This window comes from Dipodomys merriami, unplaced genomic scaffold, assembly GCF_024711535.1.
Source record: "Dipodomys merriami isolate MVZ:Mamm:240054 unplaced genomic scaffold, mDipMer1.0.p SCAF_98, whole genome shotgun sequence".
In the NCBI taxonomy this organism is placed as follows: domain Eukaryota; kingdom Metazoa; phylum Chordata; class Mammalia; order Rodentia; family Heteromyidae; genus Dipodomys; species Dipodomys merriami.
In genome coordinates, this window is record NW_027206601.1 from 3,451,220 (window position 1) to 3,471,837 (window position 20,618).

Here is a 20,618-nt window from a genome sequence, read left to right on the forward strand (position 1 = left end):
AACACTCACCCTAAACCTCACCCTCACCCTCACCCTCACCATAAGCCTAACCCTAACCCTACCCCTAATCCTTAACCTAACCCTCTCCATCACCTTCACCCTAAACCTATCCCTACTCCTAACACTAACCCTCACTCTCACCCTCACCCTAACACTAACCCTAAACCTAGGCCTAAACCTCACCTTAAACTTAAGCCTCAACCACAACCTAATCCTAACCCTCACCTTAACCCTAACAATCACAATAACCCTAACCCTCACTCTAACCATAAACCTACCCCTCAACCTAACACTCATCCTAACCCTAACCCTAAACCTAATCCTCACCCTAACCCTAACCCTAATCCTAACCCTCACCATAACCATCACCATCACTCTAACACTCAACCTAAGCCTAACCCTCACCCACACCTTAACCCTCAACCTCACGCGAATCCTCACCCTCACCCTAACACTCAACCTCAACCTAAACATCACCCGAACCCTAACCCTCACCTTAACCCTAAACCTAACCCTCACCCTAACCTAACCCTCACCCTGAACCTCACCCTCACCCTAATCCACACATTAACCCTCACCCCTACCTAACCGAAACCCTCACCCTCACCCTAACCCTCACCCTCACCCTAGCCCTCACCCTAACCCTAACCCTAACACTCACCCTCACCCTCACCCTCATCCTAACCCTAAGTCTAACTCCAATCCTTACCCTCACCCTCACCCTCACCCTCAGCCTAACCCTCAACCTCACCCTAACCCTCTCCGTAAACCTTACCCTCAGCCTAAACCTAACCCTAAACCTCACCCTCAACCGAAACCTAACCCTAACCCTAACCCTAAACCTAACCCTCACCCTCACCCTCACCCTCACCCTAAACCTATCCCTAACCCTAACTCTCACCCTCACCCTCACCCTAACCGTAACCCTCACCCTCACCCTAAACCAAACCCTAACCCCAACACTAACCCTCACCCTAACCATCACCCTAAACCTCACGATAACCCTAACCCTCACTCTCACCCTAACCCTCACACTAACCCTTACCCTCAACCTAACCCTAACCCTAAACCTCACCCAGACCCAGACCCTAATGCTCACCGTCACCCTAACCCTAATCCTAATAGCTCACCCTAAACCTTAACATCACCCAAACCCTAACCCTCCGTCTCACCCTCACCCATACCCTCACCCTAACACTCACCCTCAGCCTAAACATCACCCTAAGCCTAACCCTCCCCTTTAACCTAACCCTCACCCTCACCCTCACCCTCAGCCTAACCCTAAACCTAACCCTAATCTTAACCCTAACCCTCAAACCCACCCACACCCTCAATCTAACTGTAAAAATATCCCTTATCCTAACCCTCAACCTCACCCTCACCTTAAACCTAACTCTAACCCTAACCCTAACCCTCACCCTAACCCTCACCCTAAACCTCACCCTAACCCTAATGCTAAGCTTAACCCTCAACCTAACACTAACCCTAACCCACACCCTCATCCTAAACCAAACCCTAACCATAACCCTAACACTCACCATAACCCTCACAATAAGACTAAGGCTAACACTAACCCTCACTATCACCTTAACCCTCACCCGAACTCTTACCCTCACCCTAACCCTAACCCTAACCCTAACCCTAACCCTCACACTAAACCTAATCTTCACCCTAATCTTAACCCTACCCCTCACCCTAACACTTATCCTTACCCTAACCCTCACTCTAAGCCTTAGCCTTGCCCTAACCCTCACCCTAACACTAACCCTATCACTAACCCTCAACCTAACCCTCACCCTAACAATCACCCTAACCCTAAACCTAACCCTAACCCTCACACTAAGCTTAACCCTCAACCTAACACTAAACCTAATTCTCACACTCACAATAACCGTAAACCTCACTCTCACCCGAACCCTCACCCGAACCCTAAATATCACCCTAACCCTAACCCTCACCCTAAACTTAAGCCTAACCCTCAACCTAACCCTAGGGCTCACCTAAACCATGAACCTCAGCTTAACACTAAACCTAACCCTAATCCTAACGGTAATTCTCGCCCTCACCCTCACCCTCACCCTAACCCTAACCCTCACCCTAACCCTAACCCTCACCCTCACCCTCAGCCTAACAGTATCCCTAACCCTAATCCTAACCCTCCCACTCACCCTCACCCTAACCCTAACCATAACCCTCACCCTAACCCTAATGCTAACCCTCATCTTCACTGTCACCCTCGCCCCTCACCCTCAGCCTAACCCTCACCCTCAACCTAACCCTAACCCTAACCCTCACGCTAATCCTCACCCTAACACTCAAGATAACCCTAACACTCACCCTAACCCTTACCCTCACCCTAACCCTAACCCTAAACATAACCCTAATGTTCACACTAACCCTAACCCTAACCCTCACCCTAACACTAACCCTCATCCTAAACCTAAACCTAACCCTAACCTGCACCCTTACCCTCACACTCCCCCTAAGGCTAAACCTAACCCCCACTCTCACCCTAAACCTCATCTAAAGCCTTAACCTCACCCCAACCCTCACCCTAACCCTAACCCTCAAACTAAACCAAACCCTTACCCTAACCGTAATCCTAAACCTAACCTTAACTCTAAATCTAACCCTCATACTCACCCTCATCTTCACCCTCACCCTCAGACTAACCCTAACCCTAATTATAACGCTAGCCTTCACCCTCAAATAAAACCAAACCCTATGCCTAACCCTAACCCTCACCCTAACCCTAACCTCCACCCTGACGCTAACCCTCAACCTAAACCTAACCCTAACACTAACCATAACCCTCAGACTAACTGTAACCCTCACCCTAAACCAACCCCTACCCCTCGTCCTGTCCCTCATCCTAATCCTGACCCTAACCTTAATCCTAACCCTAACCCTAAACCTCACCCTAACACTAACCCTAAACCTCACCCTCACTCTCACCCTAATCGTAACCATAACCTAAACCCTAACCCTAACCCTAACAATAACCCTAAAACTAACCCTAATCCTAACCCTCACCCTCACCCTCACCCTAACCCTAACCCTCACCCTAACGCTAACCCTCAACCTAACCGTAACCCTAAACCTAACACTAACCCTCACCCTCAACCTAACTCGAAATCTCAACCTAACCCTAACCCTAACCCTAACCCTCAACCTAGCCCTCACCTAACACTAAACCTAACCCTAACCCTCACTCTGACCCTAACCCTAACCCTAACCCTAACTCTCACGATAACCCTATTCCTAACCCTAACCCTCACCCTAACCCTCACCCTACCCCTAAACCTAATTCTTAAGTTCACTTTAGCCCTCACCCTAACCCCAATCCTAACTCTAACCCTGATACTAAACCTAACCCTCACCGAACCCTAACCCTACCCCTCACGCTAACCCTGATCCTAACCCTAACCATGAACCTCACCCTAACACTAAACCTAACCCTCACCCTCACTCTAAACCTTAGCCTTACCCTAACCCTCACCCTAAGCCTTAGCCTTGCTGTAACCCTCACGCTAACCCTAACCCTATCACTAACCCTCACCCTAACCATCACCCTAACCCTAAACCTAACCCTAATCCTCACACTAAGGCTACCCCTCACCCTAACCCTAACCCTAGCTCTCATGCTAACCATCATCCTATCCCTAAAACTAACCCTCACCCTAACACTAACCCTAAACCTCACCCGCACCCTAACCCTCTCCCTAACTCTCACCCTCACCCTAAACATCACCCTAACCCTAACCCTCACCCTAACCTTAAGCCTAACCCTCACCCTAACCCTAGCCCTCACCCTCACCCTCACCCTCCAGTTAAAACTAAACCTAAACCTAATCCTAACCGTAACTCTAGCCCTCACCCGAACCCTAACCTCACCCTAACCCTAACCCTCACCCTCACCCTCAGCCTAACAGTATCACTAACCCTAATCCTAACCCTCACACTCACGCTCACCCTAACCCTAACCCTAACACTCACCCTAAACCTAATGCTAATCCTCACCCTCACCCTCAACCTCACCCTCAGCCTAACCATAACCATAACCCTAATCCTAACCCTCACCCTCACCCCTCATCCTCAGCCTACCCCTAAACCTAATCCTCAAGTTCAGGTTAGCCCTCACACTAACCCTAATCCTAACTCTAACCCTGATACTAAACCTAACCCTCACCTAACCCTAACCCTACCTCTCTCGCTAACCCTGATCCTAACCCTAACCATGAACCTCACCCTAACACTAAACCTAACCCTCACCCTCACCCTAACCCTTAGCCTTACCCTAACCCTCACCCTAAGCCTTAGCCTAGCTCTAACCCTCACGCTAACCCTAACCCTATCACTAACCCTCACCCTAACCATCACCCTAACCCTAAACCTAACCCTAATCCTCACACTAAGGCTACCCCTCACCCTAACCCTAACCCTAGCTCTCATGCTAACCATCATCCTATCCCTAAAACTATCCCTCACCCTAACACTAACCCTAAGCCTCATCCGCACCCTAACCCTCTCCCTAACTCTCACCCTCACCCTAAACATCACCCTAACCCTAACCCTCACCCTAACCTTAAGCCTGACCCTCACCCTAACCCTAGCCCTCACGCTCACCCTCCAGTTAAAACTAAACCTAAACCTAATCCTAACCGTAACTCTAGCCCTCACCCGAACCCTAACCTCACCCTAACCCTAACCCTCACCCTCATCCTCAGCCTAACAGTATCCCTATCCCTAATCCTAACCCTCACACTCACCCTCACCCTAGCCCTAACCCTAACACTCACCCTAAACCTAATGCTAATCCTCACCCTCACGCTCACCCTCAGCCTAAACATAACCATAACCCTAATTCTAACCCTCACCCTCACCCCTCACCCTCAGCCTAACCTTCACCCTCAACCTAACCCTAATCCTAACCCAAACCCAAACCCTCACCCTAACACTCATGATAACCCTAACACTCACCCTAACCCTTACCCTCACCCTAACCCTAAACCTAAACGTAACCCTAACCCTCACACTAAACCTAACCCTCAACCGAACGCTAAACCTCACCCTAACACTCAAGCTCATCCTAAACCTAACCCAACCACTAAGCCGCACCCTTACCCTCACACTCACCTTAAAGCTAACCCTAACCCTCACTCTCACCCAAAAACTCACCCTAAGCCTTAAACTCACCACAACCCTCAACCTAACCCTAAATCTCAAACTAAACCTAACCCTCACCCTAACCCTAACCCTACCCCTCACCATAACCCTAACCCTAACCCCACCCTAAACCTCAGCCTAACCCTAAACCTAACCCTCATCCTCAACCTAGCCTTCACACTAACCCTAACCCTAACCCTCACCCTAACCCTCACCCTAAACCTTACTCTCACCCTAACCTTAACCCTATCACTAACCCTCACACTAACCCTAACCCTCACCATAAACCTAATCCTATTCCTCAGCCTAACCCTCATCCTAATCCTAAACCTAACCCAAACTCTCACCCTAACCCTAACACTAACACTCAACCTAAACCTAAGCCTAACAATAACCCTAACCCTAACCCTCACCCTCACCCTAACCCTAACCCTAACCCTAAACCTCACCCTAACCCTAACCCTAACCCTCACTCTCACCTCACCCTCACCGTAACCCTAACCCTAACCCTAACCCTAAACCTCACCATCACCCTCACCCTAACCCGAACCCGAACCCTCATCCGAACCCTCACCCTCACCCTCATCCTCACCACCACCCTCAACCTAACCCTAACCCTAATTTAACCCTAACCCTTACCCTCAACCTAACCCTGACCCTAATCCTTACTCTCACTCCAACCCTAAACCTAACCCTCATCCTAACCCTAACCCTAACTCTCACCCTAACCCTCACACTAAACCTAACCCTCTCCCTAATCCTAACCCTACCCCTCACCCTAATACTTAGCCTTACCCTAACCCACTCCCTAAGCCTTAGCCTTGCCCTAACCCTCACCCTAACCCTAACCCTATCACTAAACCTCAACCTAACCCTCACCCTAATCATCACCCTAACCCTAAACCTAACCCTAATCCTCACACTAAGCCTAACCCTCACCCTAGCCCTCATCCTAACCCTCATCCTATCCCTAAACCTAACCCTCAACCTAACCCTAACCCTAAACCTCACCCGCACCCTAACCCTCACCTTAACCCTCACCCTCACCCTAAACATCACCCTCAACTTAACCCTCACCCTAATCTTTAGCCTAAACCTCACCCACACCCTTGCCCTCACCCTCACCCTCACCCTAACCCTAACCCTTACCCCAACCCTAACCCTCACCATCACCCTCAGCCTAACAGTATCCCTAACCCTGATCCTAAACCTCACACTCACCCTCACCCTAACCCTAAACCTAACCCCACCCTAACCCTAATGCTAACCATCACTCTCACACTCACTCTCAGCCTAACCCTAACAGTAACCCTAATCCTAACCCTCATCCTCACCCTCAGCCTAACCCTCACCCTCAACCTAACCCTAACCCTAACCCTCACCCTAACACTCACGATAACCCTAACACTCACTCTCACCCTAACACTCACCCTAAACCTTTGCCTAACCCTAAACCTAACCCTAACCCTCAGATTAACTCTAACCCTCAACATAAACCCTAAACCTCACCCTAACACTCACTCTCACCCTAACACTCACCCTCATCCTAAACCTCACCCTACCCCTAACCCTAACCCTCACCCTCACCTATACCTCACCCTAACCCTAACCCTAAGCATAACAATAAACCTAAACCTTACCATAATGCTAACCCTCTTCCTCACCCTATCCCTAACCCTAACCCTCACCCTAACACTAACCCTCACCCTCACCCTCAGCATAACCCTAACCCTAATTTAACCGTAAACCTCACACTCACCCTGAACCTAACCCTGCCCCTAACCCTTACCCTCACCCCAACCCTAACCTCCACACTAACCCTAATACTCACCCTAAGCCTAACCCTAAACTTCACCCTAACCCTAACCCTAACCCTCACCATCACCTAGCCCTCACCCTAACCCTAACCCTAACCCTCTCCCTAAACCTAACCCTCAGCCTAACCCTAAGACTAACCCTAACCGTCACCCTAACCCTCACACTCACCCTCACCCTAACCCTAATCTTAACCCTAACCCTAACCCTAACCCTCATAATAACCCTCACTCTAACCCTAACCCTAACACTAACCCTATCCCTCACCCTAAACTTAACTCTAACCCTAACCCTCACCCTCACCCTTACCCTAACCCTAACCGTAAACCTCACCCTAATCCTAACCCTAACCCTCACCCTCACCTCACACTCACAGTAACCCTAACCCTTAACCTAAACCTCACCCTCAACCTAGCCCTCACCCAAACAGTAATCCTAATCCTCACGCTCATCCTCACCATCACACTCAACCTAACCCTGCCCATAACCCTTACTCTCACCCCAACCCTAACCTCCACCCTAAACCTAACCCTCATCCTAACCCTAACCCTAACGCTAACCCTAACCCTCACAACAACCCTAACCCTCACAATAACCCTAACCCTACCCCTCACCCTACATCTCATCCTAACCCTAAACCTAACCCTAATCTTAACCCTAACCCTAATCCTAAACCTCACCCCAAACCTAACCCTAACCCTCACCCTCACCCTCACCCTCATCCTCACCTTAACTGTAACCCTATAACCCTAACCCTAACACTATCCCTAAACCTAAACCTAACCTAACCCTAATCCTAAACCTCACCCTCACCCTCACTTCAACAATAACAATAACCGTAACCCTAACCATAACCTTAAACCTCACCTGAACCGTAACCCTAACCCTCACACTCACCCTAAACCTAAACCTAACCCTAACCCTAACCCTCACCCTAACACTCAGGGTAACCCTAAACCTCACACTCACCCTGACGTTCACCCTAAACCTTAACTGAATCCTAACCCTAACCCTAAGCCTAAGCCTAACCAGCACATTAACCCTCACCCTAACCCTATCCTTAACCCTAACGCTCACCGTAACTTTCACTCTAATGCTAACCCTAACTCTAAAACCCACCCTCACCCTAACCCTCACCCAACACCTTACTCAAACCCTAACCCTCACGCTAAACCTAACCCTAACCCTAACCCTCACCCTAAACCTCACCGTCACAACAACCCACACCATAAACCTAACCCTAACCCTCACACTAACCCTCACCCTCACCCTCAGCCTAACCCTAAAACTAATCCTACCCATCACCCGCACTCTGACCCTAACCTCACCCTAACCCTAACCCTCACCCTCACCCTAACCCACACCCTAACCCTAAACCTAATCCTAACACTCACCCGAACCCTAAACCTCACCGTAACCCTAACCCTCACCCTAAACATAACACTCACCTACACCCTAAACCTCAGTCTCACCCTCACCCTCACCCTCACCCTAACCCTCACCCTAACCCTAACCGTCACCTTAAACACTCACCCTATCGCTAACCCTAACTCTAAAACCCACCCTCACCCTAAGCCTCACCCAAAACCTTACTCAAACCCTTACCCTCACGCTAAACCTAACCCTAACCCTAACCCTCACCCTAACCTTCACCCTAAACCTAACCCTAATCCTCACCTTCACCCTATCCCTCACCCTAACCCTAAACGTAACCCTAACCCTCACCCTCAACCTACCCCTACCCCTAACCCTAACCCTCACCCTAACCCTAACCTCCATCCTAACCCTCACCCTAACCCTAACCCTAATCCTAAACCTCACTCTAAACCTCACCCTCAACTTAACCCTAACCCAAACCCTAACCCTCAACCTAACCCTCACCCTAACCCTAACCTTAACACTAACACTCACAGTAAACCTAACCCTCACCCTAACCCTAACCCTAAACCCTCTCGCTAACCCTCATTCTAACCCTAACCATAACCGTAACCCTAACCCTGAACCTCACCCTAACCCTAAACCTAACCCTCACACTCACCCTCACCCTAACCCTTAGCCTTAACCTAACCCTCACCCTAAGCCTTAGCCTTGCCCTAACCCTCACCCTAACCCTAACCCTATCACTAACCCTCACCCTATCCCTCACCCTAACCCTAAACCTAACCCTAACCCTCACACTAAGCCTAACCCTCACACTAACCCTAGCCCTCATCCTAACCCTCATTCTAACCCTAAACCTAACCCTCACCCTAACACTAACCCTCAATCTCATCCGCACCGTAACCCTCACCCTAACCCTCACCCTCACTCTAAACATCACCCTAACCCTAACCTTCACCCTAACCTTAAGCCTAACCCTCACCCTAAACCTAGACCTCACCCTCACCCTTACCCTCAGCCTAACCCTTACCCTAATTTAACCCTAACCCTCACCCTCATCCTCAACCTAACCCTGCCCTTACCCTTACACTCACCCCAACCCTAACCTCCACCCTAAACCTAATCCTCACCCTAAGCCTAACCAAAACTTCACCCTAACCCTAACCCTAACCCTCACCATCACCTAGCCCTCACCCTAACCCTAACCGTCACCCTAAACTTAACCTTCAGATTAACCCTAAGACTAACCCTAACCCACACCCTAACCCTTACACTCACCCTCACCCTAACCCTAATCTTAACCCTAACCCTAACCCTCATCATAAACCTCAGCCTAACCCTAACACTAACCCTAACCCTATCCTCACCCTAACCTTAACTCTAACCCTAAACCTAAACCTCACCCAAACCCTAACCCTAACCCTCACCCTCACCTCACACTCACCATAACCCTAAACCTAACCCTAAATTTCACCCTCACACTCACCCTAACCCTAACCCAAACCCTCGACCAAAACCTCAAACTCACCCTCATCCTCACCATCACCCTCAACCTAAAACTGCCCCTTACCCTTACTCTCACCCCAACCCTAACCTCCACCCTAAACCTAACCCTCACCCTATCCGTAACCCTAACGCTAACCCTAACCCTCACAATAAACCTAACCATCACTGTAAACCTAACCCTACCCCTCACCCTACCCCTCATCCTAACCCTAAACCTAACACTAATCTAAACCCAACCCTAACCCTATACCTCAACCCAAACCTATCCCTAACCCTCACCCTCACCGTAACCATAACCCTAACCCTAACCCTAAGACTAACCCTGAACCTAAACCTAACCTAACCCTAATCCTAAACCTCACCCTCACCCTCACCCTAATGCTAACATTAACTGTAACCCTAAACTTAAACTTAACCCTAACCCTAATTCTAACCCTCACCCTAACCCTAACCATAACTTTAACCCTCACCTGAACCCTAACCCTAACCCTCACCCTCACCCTAAACCCAAACATAACATTAACCCTAACCCTCACCCTAACCCTCACCCTAACCCTCACCCTAACCCTCACCCTAACTCTAAACCTAACTCTAAAACCCACCCTCACCCTAACCCTCACCCAAAACCTTACTCTCTCCCTAACCCTCACGCTAAGCCTAACCCTAACCTTAACCCTCACCCTAACCCTCACCCTCATAATAACCCTGACCCTAAGCCTAACCCTCACCCTCACCCTAAACCTCACCCACACCCTCAGCCTAACCCTAAAACTAATCCGACCCCTCACTCGCACTCTTACCCTAAACTCACCCTAACCCTAACCATAACCCTCACCCTCACCCTAACCCTCAACCTAACCCTAACCCTAAACCTAATCCTAACACTCACCCGCACCCTAAACCTCACCGTCACCCTAACCCTCACCCTAAACATAAACCCTCACCCACACCCTAAATCTCAATCTGACCCGAACCCTCACCCTCACCCTAACCCTCACCCTAACCCTAACCCTCAAAGTCACCCTCACCCTCACCCAAAATCTAACCCTCAGTCTCAACCGAAACCTCATGCTCATCCTAACCATCACCCTCACCCTAAACATCACCTAACCCTAAACCTCACCCTCACCATAACCCTAACCCTAACCCTAACCCTTACCCTCAACCTCACACTCGGTCTAATCTTAACATTAACATTAACCCTAACCCTAAACCTCACCCTCAGCCTAAACCTAACCGTAACCCTAATCCTAAACCTAACCCTCACCCTCACCCGCACCCTAAACCTAAAGCTAACCCTCACCCTCACACTCACCCTCACCCTATCCGTAACCCTTAAGCTAACCTTCACCCTAAACCTAACCCTAACCCTCACCCTAACCCTAACCCTAAACCTAACCCTCACCCTCACCCTAAATCAAACCCTAAACCCAACCCTAACCCTCAAGCTAACCATCACCCTAACCCTCAAGATAACCCTAACCCTCACTCTCACCCTAACCCTCACCCTAACCCTTATCCTCACCCTAACCCTAACCCTAAACCTCACCCAGACCCCAACCCTAACTCTCACCGTCACCCTAAACCTAACCGTAACGTTCACCCTCACCCTAACCTGAACCCTAAACCTTGCCCTCACCCAAACCCTAACCCTCAGTCTCACCCTCAATCATACCCTCACCCTAACCCTCACCCTCAATCTCACCCTCAGCCTAACCCTAAACCTAACCCTAATCCTAACCCTTACCCTCACCCTCACCCTCACCCTCAACCTAACCTTAAACGTAACCCTAAACCTAGCCTCACCCTAAACCTCACCCTAACCCTAACCCACACCCTAATCCTTACCCTCCCGATCATCCTCACCCTAAACCTAACGCTAACACTCACCCTAACACTCACGATAACCCCAACCCTCATTTTCACGCTAACCTTCACCCTAAACCTTACACTCACCCTAACCCTAACACTAACCCTAACCCTCACACTAACCCTAACCCTCACCCTAACCCTGAACCTAACCCTCACCCTCATCCTAAACCTAAACCTAACCCTAACCCTAACCCTCACACTAAGACTAAGGCTAACCTTAAACTGCACTATCACCCTAACACTCACCCTAATCTTACCCTCACCCTAAACCTAACCCTAACCCTAACCCTAACCCTAACCCTCACACTAAACCTAACCCTCACCCTAACCCTAACCCTACCCCTCACCCTAACCCTTAGCCTTACCCTAACCCTCACCCTAAGCCTTAGCCTTGCCTTCATCCTCACCTTAACCCTAACCCTATCACTAACCCTCACCCTAACCCTCACCCTAACCATCACCCTAACCCTAAACCTAACCCTAACCCTCACACTAAGCCTAACCCTCACCCTAACCCTAACTCTAGCCCTGATCGTAACCCTCATCCTAACCCTCACCCTAACCCTCACCTTCACCCTAAACGTCACCCTAACCCTAACCCTCACCCTAACCTTAAGCCTAACCCTCACACTAACCCTAGCCCTCACCCTCACCCTCACCCTCTGCTTAACACTAAACCTAGCCCTAATCCTAACCCTCAACCTCACCTTAACCTTAACCCTAAACCTCACCCTAACCCTAACCCTCAACCTAACCGTAAACCTAAACCTAACACTAACCCTCACCCTAACCCTAACCCGAAATCTCACCCTAACCCTACCCCTAACCCTCACCCTCAACCTAGCCCTCACCTAACACTAATTCTAACCCTAACCCTCACTCTGACCCTAACCCTAACCCTCACCCTTACTCTCACCATAACCCTAATCCTATCACTAACACTCACTCTAACCCTCACCCTAAACCTCACCCTAATTCTCACCTTCATCCTAACCCTCACCCTAACCCTAATCGTAATCCTAACCCTCACTCTCACCCTCAACCTAACCCTACCACTAACCCTAACACTCACCCTAACCCTAACCTCCATCCTAACCCTCACCCTAACCCTAACACTAATCCTAAACTTCACCCTAAACCTCACCCTCAACCTAACCCTAATCCAAACCCTAACCCTCAACCTAACCCTCACCTTACCCCTAACCCTAACCCTAACACTAACATTCACACTAAACCTAACCCTCACCCTAGCCCTAACCCTACCCCTCAAGCTAACCCTCATCCTAACCCTAACCATAACCATAACCCTAAACCTGAACCTCACACTAACCCTAAACCTAACCCTCACCCTAACCCTTAGCCTTACCCTAACCCTCACTCTAAGCCTTAGCCTTGCCCTAACCCTCACCCTAACCCTCACCCTCAACCTAACCCTGCCCCTAACCCTTACTCTCACCCCAACCCTAACCACCACTCTAAACCTAACCCTCACCCTAACCCTAACCCTAACGTTAACCCTAATCCTCACAATAACCCTAACCATCACACTAAACCTAACGCTACCCCTCACCCTACCCCTCATCCTAACCATAAACCTAACACTAATCTTTACCCTAACCCTAACCTTAAACCTCACCCCAAACCTAACAATAACCCTCACCCTCACTCTCACCTTAACCGTAACCCTAACCCTAACCCTCACAATAACCCTAATGCTAATCCTCAGCCTCACTGTAGTCCTCAAACCAACCCTAATCCTAACCCTAACCCTCATTGTTACCCTCACCCTCACCCTAACTCACACTCTAACCTTCACCCTAACACTAACCCTAATCCACACCCTAACCCTAACCCTCACCCTAACCCTAACCCTAACCCTCAACCTCACCCTCACCTTCCCCCTAACCCTAATTCTAACCCTAACCCTCACCCTAACCCTAAGCCTAAGCCTAATGCTAACTCTAACCCTCACCCTCACCGTCACCCTAACCCGAAACTTATCCCTAAACCTCACCCTATCCCTAACATTCACCCTAACCCTAACCCAAAACCTCATCCTCACCCTAACCTGAACACTAACCCTGACCCTAACCGTCACCCTAAACCTCACCCTCAACCTAACCCTAACCCTAACCCTAACCCTAATCCTCACACTAATCCTCACCCTAACCCTAACCTTAAAATTCACCCTAACCCTAACCCTAACACTCACCCTAATCCAAACCCTAACCCTCAACCTAACCCTCACCCTACCCCTACCCCTAACCGTAACACTAACATTCACACTAAACCTAACCCTCACCCTAGCCCTAACCCTACCCCTCAAGCTAACCCTCATCCTAACCCTAACCATAACCATAACCCTAAACCTGAACCTCACACTAACCCTAAACCTAACCCTCACCCTAACCCTTAGCCTTACCCTAACCCTCACTCTAAGCCTTAGCCTTGCCCTAACCCTCACCCTAACCCTCACCCTCAACCTAACCCTGCCCCTAACCCTTACTCTCACCCCAACCCTAACCACCACCCTAAACCTAACCCTCACCCTAACCCTAACCCTAACGTTAACCCTAATCCTCACAATAACCCTAACCATCACACTAAACCTAACGCTACCCCTCACCCTACCCCTCATCCTAACCATAAACCTAACACTAATCTTTACCCTAACCCTAACCTTAAACCTCACCCCAAACCTAACAATAACCCTCACCCTCACTCTCACCTTAACCGTAACCCTAACCCTAACCCTCACAATAACCCTAATGCTAATCCTCAGCCTCACTGTAGTCCTCAAACCAACCCTAATCCTAACCCTAACCCTCATCGTTACCCTCACCCTCACCCTAACTCACACTCTAACCTTCACCCTAACACTAACCCTAATCCACACCCTAACCCTAACCCTCACCCTAACCCTAACCCTAACCCTCAACCTCACCCTCACCTTCCCCCTAACCCTAATTCTAACCCTAACCCTCACCCTAACCCTAAGCCTAAGCCTAATGCTAACTCTAACCCTCACCCTCACCGTCACCCTAACCCGAAACTTATCCCTAAACCTCACCCTATCCCTAACATTCACCCTAACCCTAACCCAAAACCTCATCCTCACCCTAACCTGAACACTAACCCTGACCCTAACCGTCACCCTAAACCTCACCCTCAACCTAACCCTAACCCTAACCCTAACCCTAATCCTCACACTAATCCTCACCCTAACCCTAACCTTAAAATTCACCCTAACCCTAACCCTAACACTCACCCTAATCCAAACCCTAACCCTCAACCTAACCCTCACCCTACCCCTACCCCTAACCGTAACACTAACATTCACACTAAACCTAACCCTCACCCTAGCCCTAACCCTACCCCTCAAGCTAACCCTCATCCTAACCCTAACCATAACCATAACCCTAAACCTGAACCTCACACTAACCCTAAACCTAACCCTCACCCTAACCCTTAGCCTTACCCTAACCCTCACTCTAAGCCTTAGCCTTGCCCTAACCCTCACCCTAACCCTCACCCTCAACCTAACCCTGCCCCTAACCCTTACTCTCACCCCAACCCTAACCACCACCCTAAACCTAACCCTCACCCTAACCCTAACCCTAACGTTAACCCTAATCCTCACAATAACCCTAACCATCACACTAAACCTAACGCTACCCCTCACCCTACCCCTCATCCTAACCATAAACCTAACACTAATCTTTACCCTAACCCTAACCTTAAACCTCACCCCAAACCTAACAATAACCCTCACCCTCACTCTCACCTTAACCGTAACCCTAACCCTAACCCTCACAATAACCCTAATGCTAATCCTCAGCCTCACTGTAGTCCTCAAACCAACCCTAATCCTAACCCTAACCCTCATCGTTACCCTCACCCTCACCCTAACTCACACTCTAACCTTCACCCTAACACTAACCCTAATCCACACCCTAACCCTAACCCTCACCCTAACCCTAACCCTAACCCTCAACCTCACCCTCACCTTCCCCCTAACCCTAATTCTAACCCTAACCCTCACCCTAACCCTAAGCCTAAGCCTAATGCTAACTCTAACCCTCACCCTCACCGTCACCCTAACCCGAAACTTATCCCTAAACCTCACCCTATCCCTAACATTCACCCTAACCCTAACCCAAAACCTCATCCTCACCCTAACCCGAACACTAACCCTGACCCTAACCCTCACCCTAAACCTCACCCTCAACCTAACCCTAACCCTAACCCTAACCCTAATCCTCACACTAATCCTCACCCTAACCCTAACCTTAAAATTCACCCTAACCCTAACCCTAACACTCACCCTAATACTAACCCTAAACCTAACCCTCACCCTCAGCCTAAAACTCACCGTCAGCCTAACACTCACCCTCACCCTAAACATCACCTTAACCCTAAACTTCACCCTAACCCTAACCCTAACAGTCACCCTAATCCTCACCCTCACCCTCACCCTCACCCTAAGCCTAACCCTAACCCTACCCCTAATCCTTAACCTAGCCCTCTCCATCACCCTCACCCTAAACCTATCCCTACCCCTAACACTAACCCTCACCCTCACCCTCACCCTAACACTAACACTAACCCTAACCCTAATCCTCACCTTAAACCTAACCCTCAACCCTTACCTAATCCTAACAGTCACCCTAACCCTTATCCTCACCCTAATGCTAACCCTAACCCTAACCCTAACAATCACAATAACCCTAACCCTCACTCTAACCATAAACCTACACCTCAACCTAACACTCACCCTAACCCTAACCCTAAACCTTACCCTCACCCTAACCCTAACCCTAACCCTCACCCTCACCGTAACCCTCACCGACACCCTAACACTCACCCTAAGCCTAACCCTCACTCACACCTTAACCCTCAACCTCACCGGAACCCTCACCCTCACCCTAAGCTTTACCCTAACCGTAACCCTAATCCGTAACCTAACCCTCTCCATCACCCTCACCCTAAACCTATCCCTACCCCTAACACTAACCCTCACCCTCACACTCACCCTAACCCTAACCCTAACCCTAACCCTAAACCTCACCTTAAACCTAACCCTCAATCGCTACCTAACCCTAACCCTCAACCTAACCCTCACCCTAACCCTTATCCTCACCCTAACGCTAACCCTAACCCTAACCCTAACAATCACAATAAACCTAACCCTCACTCTAACCATAAACCTACACCTCAACCTAACCCTCACCCTAACCCTAACTCTAACCCTCACCCTCACCGTAACCCTCAACATCACCCTAACACTCACCCTAAGCCTAACCCTCACCAACACCTTAACCCTCAACCTCACCCTCACCCTCACCCTCACCCTAACACTCACCCTCAAGTTAAATATCACCCGAACCCTAACCCTCACCTTAACCCTAACCCTAACCCTCACCCTAAACCTAACCCTCACCCTTACCCTCACCCTCACCCTAATCCTCACATTAACCCTAACCCCTACCTAACCGAAACCCTCACCCTCACTCTCCCCCTAACCCTCACCACCACCCTAGCCCTCAACCTAACCCTAAACCTCACCCTCACCCTCACCTTCAATCTAACCCTAAGCCTATCACTAATCCTAACCCTCACCCTCACCCTCACCCTCAGCCTAACCCTCAACCTCACGCTAACCCTCTCCTTAAACCTTACCCTCACCCTAACCCTAACCCTAAACCTCACCCTCAACCTAAACCAAACTGTAACCCTAATCCTAAATCTAACCCTCACCCTTAACTTCACCCTAAACCTAACCCTAACCCTAACCCTCACCCTCACCCTCACCCTCACCCTCACCCTCACCCTAACCATAACCCTCACCCTCACACTAAACCAAACCTTAACCCCAAACCTAACCCTCACCCTAACCATCAACCTAATCCTCACGTTAACCCTAACCCTCATGCTCACCCTAACCCTCACCCTAAACCTTATGCTCACCCTAACCCTAACCATAAACCTCACCCAGACCCAAACCCTAACGCTCACTGTCACCCTAAAACTAACCCTAATGCTCAGCCTCACCCTAACCCTCACCCTAAACCTAACCCTCACCCAAACCCTAACCCTCATCCATACCCTCACCCTAACCCTCACCCTCACCTTAAACATCACCATGAGCCTAAACCTCCCCCTTACCCTAACCCTCACCCTCACCTCACCTTAAACCTAACCCTAACCCTAACCATAATCCTAACCCTAACCTTCAACCTGACTCACACCCTCAACCTAACTGTAAACGTAACCCTAATCCTAACTCTCAACCTCACCCTCTAACACTAACACTAACACTAACCCTCACCCTAACCCTAATTCTAAGCTTAACCCTCACCCTTACCCTAACACTAACCCACACCCTCATCCTAAACTGAACCCTAACCCTCACCCTAAACATCACCCTCACCCTAATCATCAACCTAACCCTAACCCTCACCCTAACCTTAAGCCTAACCCTCATCCTAACCCTAGCGCTCACCCAAACACTGACCCTCAGCTTAACACTAAACCTAACCCTAATCCTAACAGTAATTCTCGCCCTCACCCTCGCCCTAACCCTAAACCTAACCCTCACCCTAACCCTAACCCTCACCCTCACCCTCAGCCTAACAGTATCCCTAACCCTAACCCTAACTCTCACCCTACCCCTAACCCTCACCCTCACCCTCAGCCTAACAGTATCCCTAACCCTAATCCTAACCCTCACACTCACCCTCACCCTAACCCTAACCCTCACCCTAACACTCACCCTCATCCTAAACCTAACCCTAACCCAAAGCCGCATCCTTACCCTCACACTCACCCTAAGGCTAACCCTAACCCTCACTCTCACCCTAAACCACACCCAAAGCCTTAACCTCACCCCAACCCTCACCCTAACCCTAACCCTCAAACTAAACTAAACCCTTACCCTAACTCTAACCCTACCCCTCACCCTAACCCTAACCCTAAACCAAAGCCTAATCCTAACTCTAACCCTAACCCTCATACTCACCCTCAAACTCACCCTCACCCTCAGCCTAACCCTAATCCTAATCCTAAAGCTAACCCTCACCCTCACCATCAACCAAACCCTATGCCTAACCGTAACCCTCACCCTAACCCTAACATCCACCCAAACCCTAAACCTCAACCTAACCCTAACCCTAACACTAACCATAACCCTCACACTAACCGTAACCCTCACCGGAATCCTACCCCTACCCCTCACCCTACCCCTCATCGTAACCCTTATCCTAACCTTAATCCTAACCCTAACCGTAACCCTCACTCTAAACCTAACCCTAAATCTCACCCTCACTCTCACCCTAATCGTAACCATAAACTTAACCCTAACCCTGAACCTCACCCTAACCCTAACCCTAACCCTCACCCTCACCCTCACCCTAACCCTTAGCCTTACCCTAACCCTCACCCTAAGCCTTAGCCTTCTTCTAACCCTCACCCTCACCCTAACCCTATCACTAACCCTCACCATAACCCTCACCCTAACCATCACCCTAACCCTAAACATAACCCTAACCCTCACACTAAGCCTAACCCAAAACCTAACCCTAAACCTAGTTCTCATCCTAACCCGCACCCGCACCCTAACCCTCACCCTCACCCTAAATATTACCCAAACACTAACCCTCAACCTAATGCTCACCCTCACCCTAACCCTCACCCTAACCCTAACCTTCACCCTCACCCTCAACCTCACCCTAAACCTAATTTAACCCTAACCCTCACCCTCAACCTAAACCTGACCCTAACCCATACTCTCACTCCAACCCTAAACCTAACCCTCATCCTAACCCTAACCCTAACCCTCACACTAAACCTAACCCTCACATTCATCCTAACCCTACCCCTCACCTTAACCCTTAGCCTTACCCTAACCCTCACCCTAAGCCTTAGCCTTGCCCTAACCTTCAACCTCACCCTCAACCAAACCCTATGCCTAAACGTAACCCTCACCCTCACCCTAACATCCACCCAAACCCTAACCCTCAACCTAACCCTAACCCTAACACTAACCATAACCCTCACACTAACCGTAACCCTCACCGGAATCCTACCCCTACACCTCACCCTACCCCTCATCGTAACCCTGACCCTAACCTTAATCCTAACCCTAACCCTAACCTCACTCTAACCCTATCCCTAAATCTCACCCTCACTCTCACCATAATCATAACCGTAAACTTAACCCTAACCCCGAACCTCACCCTAACCCTAACTCTAACACTCACCCTCACCCTCACCCTAACCCTTAGCCTTACCCTAACCCTCACCCTAAGCCTTAGCCTTCCTCTAACCCTCACCCTCACCCTAACCCTATCACTAACCCTCACCATAACCCTCACCCTAACCATCACCCTAACCCTAAACCTAACCCTAACCCTCACACTAAGCCTAACCAAAACACTAACCCTAAACCTAGATCTCATCCTAACCCTCACCCGCACCCTAACCCTCACCCTAACCCTCACCCTCACCCTAAATATCATCCAAACACTAACCCTAAACCTAACCCTCACCCTCACCCTAACCCTCACCCTAACCCTAACCCTCACCCTCACCCTCAACCTCACCATAACGCTAATTTAACCCTAACCCTCACCCTCAACCTAAACCTGACCCTAACTCTTACTCTCACCCCAAACCTAAACCTAAACCTCATCGTAATCCTAACCCTAACCCTCACCATAACCCTCACACTAAACCTAAACCTCACCCTAACCCTAACCCTACCCCTCACCTTAACCCTTAGCCTTACCCTAACCCTCACCCTAAGCCTTAGCCTTGCCCTAACCCTCACCCTCACCCTAACCCTATCACTAACCCTCACCCTAACCATCACCCTAACCCTA